The following is a 5,972-nucleotide window of genomic DNA, read 5'->3' on the forward strand; positions in this document are numbered from 1 at the left end:
GCATCTGTAGTAGACTTGCCCATCTTCTCCTCCACTTCCTCCTGGAGTTACTCAACCACTGACTGAATCTCAGTTACCTTGACATCAAGATCATAGAATTTCTGCTCAATGATCCTCTCCAAGCTCTCCTGGTTTTGAGTCAGGGTGGCCAAGCCCTTCTCAATCCTCAAGGTTGAAGCAATTAGATATCCAAGCTGATCTTGCTTACTTTTCAAGAACACTTGAGATGCCTTTTCAGTTGTTGGCATCTTTGCAGCTTTCTCTGCTCTTGCCTTCTCTCTCTTCTCATGTGCTTGCACTGATGATGGATCTTCCTCAGTCATGACAACAGTGTTGTCCTCAAAGTCTGGCTTGAGGGGTAAATGCTCCTTGTCCAACAGATATGTTCCTGTGCCCATCTTGGAGTTGATGAGCACCTAAATTTATGGAGCATACCCACAAGATCTCTTCTAATCTGCAGCTGTCCTCTTGATTGTTTCCATAATCAGACTCATCACTTTGAACTTTTGAGGGAAATCAAATATATGCAGCAAGTTGATGGAGTGTCCTCTGATCATTCTGTGATCTCCTGATTTTGGCAACATAGTGTGCCTCAGAATGGTATTTATAGTAGGCAGCCCTGACAGCAAGTGCTTCACTGAGCCAAACTTGTGAGTCTCCAGGTCTGCATCAGGAATCTCCTTGTACATGATGGCCATTGATTTGTGGTCCTTCTTCTTCTTGGCATAGACATCCAAGTCATCTTCATGAGCTTCTGGGGCATTGATCAATCTAGCCCACTCGTTAACTGTAGATTGGTACCTTGTACCCTCAGACATCCATACAATTCTGACATCTGGATAGAAATGAGCAGTTGAATAGAATTGCAAGATCAGCTCATCATTCCACTTAGTGAGGTTTTGGCCAACAAACTTGTCAACCTCACATGCCTTGAAGCTGTCATAAACACCTGGGAAGTGATCTTCATTCTCTCTTATGTAGGTCCAGTCCACCCATCTCATGTCACACACTATGGGATTCTTGTTTAGCAGGATTGTCTCATAGAAATCTTGTTGTTCCTTTGTGTGGAACCTGTAGTCCATAGCAGTTCTCCTCCTGACAGCATGTGGGCCAGCCTTTCTCCACTGTCTCAGCCCTGCATCCTTCCTGATCCTCATATCCTCTGCAACAGGATGTGCATCATTATGATCTGGGATCTTGGGCTTTAGCTTCCTTAGCACTTGGGCTTCAGCTTCCTCTTCTTCAGCTTCAGGCACTGGGGTCTTGTTCTTCTCCTCAGCAGGTATGTTCCTGGTACTCCTCTTGGGTGCAGTCTTGGGAACTGGAGCAGCAGCTTCGGGAGCAGTTTTGGGCTTAGTAGCAGCCCCTGACTTTATAGCATCTCCCATGAGCTTCTGGGCCTTAGGTGCTGGAGCAGTATCCTCTTCCTCTTCATCATCTGATCTCATCATAGATGGCTTCCCAATGATCCTGGCAGTGGTCTTCTTGACCCTCTCTTTCCTCTTCTTCCCTTCTGCAACAGTCTCTTTGGGTTCAGATCCCAAAGTTTCTTGAGTGGAGGCTCTGTACTTAGACATAGGAACTCTCTTTGCTGGTGCTTTCTTGTTCATGCCTGGCTTTGTTGATGCAGCAGTGCCAAACTCCTTCTTCACAACTTTCCTATTTGAGATGGTCTCATCCTCAGCTGCAACATAGTCTTCATCCTCTAAATCAGAAGTTCTCTTCTTCCTTGTTCTAGTAGCTACCTTGGGCAAGTTACTAGGTGTGCTCCTGCTGCCCTCATCATAGCTGCTGGAGGGACTAGTGCCCTCACTCAACTGTCCTTGTTGTTTAGACTTGTTCTGGCTGTCACTCTGGTCAGACATCTTGCAGGCAACTATCAGCAGACCCTATGAATAGGTTGTAGATGAGGTAGAGTATATGAGCATCACAAAGTACATAGGTTTTGCAAAACAAATTGAGTCAAAAATCTTAGTTTTAGTTCTCTACAGAAGTGATCTCGAAGCTACCGAATTGACAAACTCGGTGATACCGAAGCAACACTTGGAACCTAAACTAGTGAACTTGGTTGGGCCGAGTCACAGTTCGGTGGCACCGAGAAAACTAGGGAAGGAGACGATCCGGAGACCCGAGGAGGCAGAGCAGGACACGCGCGGGCTGAGAAGTTTTGAAGTAATTTCCAAAATCTCACCCGTGGGTATTTATATCCCGACCCTATCGGTGTGACCGAGTGGAACAACTCGGTGGCACCGAGATTGCAGAATCGCAAGCAGTTGCTGCAACTCGGTGTGACCGAAGTGTTCAAATCGGTTACACCGAGATTGAAAACCTAGATCAACTTAGTGAACTCGGTGTGACCAAAATGGATTTCTCGGTCAGACCGAAATGCACAAAGAGGTTTTGGAAGTTTAAGTCTATGACGAATCAGGGACTCTGAGTTCTCCTCACACAGAGTGGTTCGAATCTGACTTGATCAAACTTTGTGATGTAGTATCAATAGAGTTTGAGACGAGAAAAGCATAGATAGCTAGAGAATGTTCTTAAGCATTCTTGTCCATCCACTTGGCAAAAGAGAAAAATCCAAACAATCAAAACAACAGGTGGATGTCCTCGAATGAGTAAATATGCAACCAACATGCTCATACAATAAAATGGCAAATAAAATATGTGGCAAAGCATGCACAACCAATTCTAGCATCTATCAAACAATTGGCGATGACTAGGTCATCTACATATGAGTATATTGACGTAGGAGTCAAATGAGAACATTTGATCATAGGTCATACTCATTGTTTAAGCACAACTGGGGTTACCACTTTTACATAAAGCATTGTTGTGTTCACACCATTAGAGTTGCTTTAGCTCAATTCTTTAGAGTAAAGCTCCCCCTAGATGTGAGATCCCCCCCTAAGAGGGATGAACTAACCTTGGGTTTTGTCGATGATGACTTCATGTAGGTGTTCAAGATGTTGATGCTCAATGTTGTTGATCATTTGGAGAAATCCATTGGAGTGAGTTGCACTTTCAATACCTACACGGGTTAGTCCCACAAGGAACAAGCAAGAATATCCATAGACATAGAGTGATGCACAGACAAGATGATGTCCATGAAAGCATTAGGTTACCTTATCCCTTGTCTTACCAACAAGAGGGTTTGTGACTCCTTGAACTAGTGCAAAATGTGGAAGTTGATTGCACTTGCCCTTGCCAAAATGATATGAGTGAAGTTTATTGGTGGAGTCACCCTCAAGAACTCTCTAGTTATTCTTCTTTGGGATCCACATCATCTTGATGGGAATCCTTGGGGTAGTAGTGGAACTTGATGAAGTAGAGCTTGAGGTAGTCTTGGGAACCCACTTGACCACGGCTTTGGGAGCTTCTTCAAATGTATCAATCTCCTCTTGAAGCTTGTCCTTGACTTTTTGCTTGTGGTCTTGTGGTGGAAGATCATCTTGAGCTTATGTCCCTTGGAAAGAAGTAGGATCATACTTCTCTTGTTGGGGAAAAAAATTCGTCTTGGGGTATTGATCTTCTTCCCACTCAACTCCATTGGCATTGAACTTTCGTTCAAAACCAACACCTTGATTCTTCCGGTGCCTTCCTTGCTTGCGTACAATTTCCTCAAATTGCTTACTCCCGACAAGGCTCTTGTAGACACCCTTCTCTATAATTCCCTTCAATAAGCTACTTTCTTGCTCAAGTGTAACTTGGTTAAGTGAATTATTAGTGGAATCAAGAGAACTACTAGAAGCAACAACATTGGTTTTAGCATGATTATTGTTACTACTAGAAGAAGAATCTTTCTTACTCTTGTTACTAGACTTGACTTGTGGCATGTAAGTAGATAAGAGTAAATGCTTGGCAATGTAATAAGAACTTTTCTTGCAAAGATCACCATTGATTGCCTTTAAGAACTCATGCTCTTGCTCAAGGTTGAGATTTTCAAAGTGTAACTTCTCATGAGTCTTTAAAAGTTCTCGATGATCTTCCAAGATAGTTTCATGAGCTAAATTAAGAGTGTTTAGTTCTTTAGTTAGGCCGTCAATCTTCTCCTTATCATTGTCATTCCTTTTATCTTGATTAGCATGACTAATTGACGTTTCATCATAGTATTCATCACTAGAGTTGTCAATAAGTAAATCATCATCACCTAACAAGTCATCTTCATCACTATTGAAATCAACATACTTGGGGTGTGATACCTTTGGGCCTTTAGCCATGAAGCATCTTCCAATTCCTTCATTTGGTGAGTCAAATATGTCGTAGGAGTTTGTTGACACAAGTGCTAGACCGGCAACACCTTTATCTTGAGTATATTCGGAGTCGAAGTGATAGCTTCTCTCGGAGTGATGTTCGGAGTCGGAGCCGATACCCATTCACCAACATGAGCTTGATGTCTTCGTTTTGTGTAGCTCCTTGATGACTTGTCCTTCCTTTCTGAATCCTTGCTTCTCTGGGATGTTCTTCGTTCATGATGATCATCTCTACTCCTCCTCTCTCTTGGTGGTGATTCTTATCTTCTACTTCTTTTTTGGGTGAATCTTGTAGAACTCATTGGAATAGTGTCCGGGTCTTCCACAATTGTAGAAATTATGTTCACGACTCGAAGATCTTTTGTCATTGTAGGACCTTGACTTGGAACTCCTTTCTTTGCTTCTACTCTTGTAGAACTTGTTGAGGTTTTTCACCATTAGGCTCAATTCCTCATTGAAGGTTTGTTTCTCACTTGATGATGTAGGAGAAGCACATGAGGCTTTGTAAGCACCACTTGACTTGTTGTGAAGCTCCTCCTTATCCTTGAGTGACATCTCATGAGTAACAATTCTTCCAATGACTTTCGTTGGCTTGAGATCTTTGTAATTGGGCATCATTTGGATCAATGTGCACACGGTATCATAGTTTCCATCCAAGGCTCTTAGGATCTTCTTGATGATGAATTTGTCGGTCATCTCTTCACTTCCTAAGACGGCAATCTCATTTGTAATGAGAGCAAGCCTAGAGTACATTTCAGCGACACCTTCACCATCCTTCATTTTGAACTTGTCAAGTTGAGTTTCAAGCACATCCAATTTGGATTCCTTGACGGAATCGGTACCTTCGTGCATGTCAATCAAAGTATCCCAAATTTCCTTCGCATTCTCAAGGCGGATGATTTTGTTGAATTCTTTGGGGCACAATCTGTTGAAGAGGATATCACAAGCTTGAGCGTTGTATTGCAACATCTTCAACTCTTCCGCGGTAGCTTCACGGTTCAGTTATCTCCCTTCGAAGAATTCACCTTGCAAGCCAATACAAACAATAGCCCAAACAGCGGGGTTATGTCCAAGAATATGCATTTTCATCTTATGCTTCCAACTAGCAAAATTAGTACCATCAAAGTAAGGACCTCTACGGTGGTAATTTCCCTCACTAGACGTCATACTCTGCTAGGTTGTGAAACCAAGGCTATGATCACCAAAAGCTATGGAAATCAAGGAAAATGGAGACCAAATCTCTGATACCAATTGCAGGATTAAAAGTATATCTAGAGGCGGGTGTTAATACTTGACCAATAAAAACTTACTTTTCCAATTTTAGTTTTGGCGATTTTACAACTTAGCTCAATCAAGCAATCTTAACACAATTAAGCAAGCATGCAAAGAGTATATGAGCAGCGGAAGTAAGCATGAACTTGCAATTGGAGAGTGCCCAATTTTTTGTCTTTCTGGCAGATTTTAACAACTTAGCCCAAGAAGGGTGTAGGAATCTTGAAGTATGTCTAGAGGGGGGGTGATTAGACTACTTGACCAAATAAAAACTTAACCTTTTCCCAATTTTAGTCTTTGGCAGATTTTAGCCAACTTAGCACAAGTCAAGCAATCTTAACACAATTCAAGCAAGCATGCAAAGAGTATATGAGCAGCGGAAATAAAGCATGCAACTTGCAAGAATGTAAAGGGAAGGGTTTGGAGAATTCAAACGCAATTTGGAGA

The sequence above is a fragment of the Triticum aestivum genome, chromosome 2B (assembly GCF_018294505.1).
Source record: "Triticum aestivum cultivar Chinese Spring chromosome 2B, IWGSC CS RefSeq v2.1, whole genome shotgun sequence".
NCBI lineage: Eukaryota > Viridiplantae > Streptophyta > Magnoliopsida > Poales > Poaceae > Triticum > Triticum aestivum.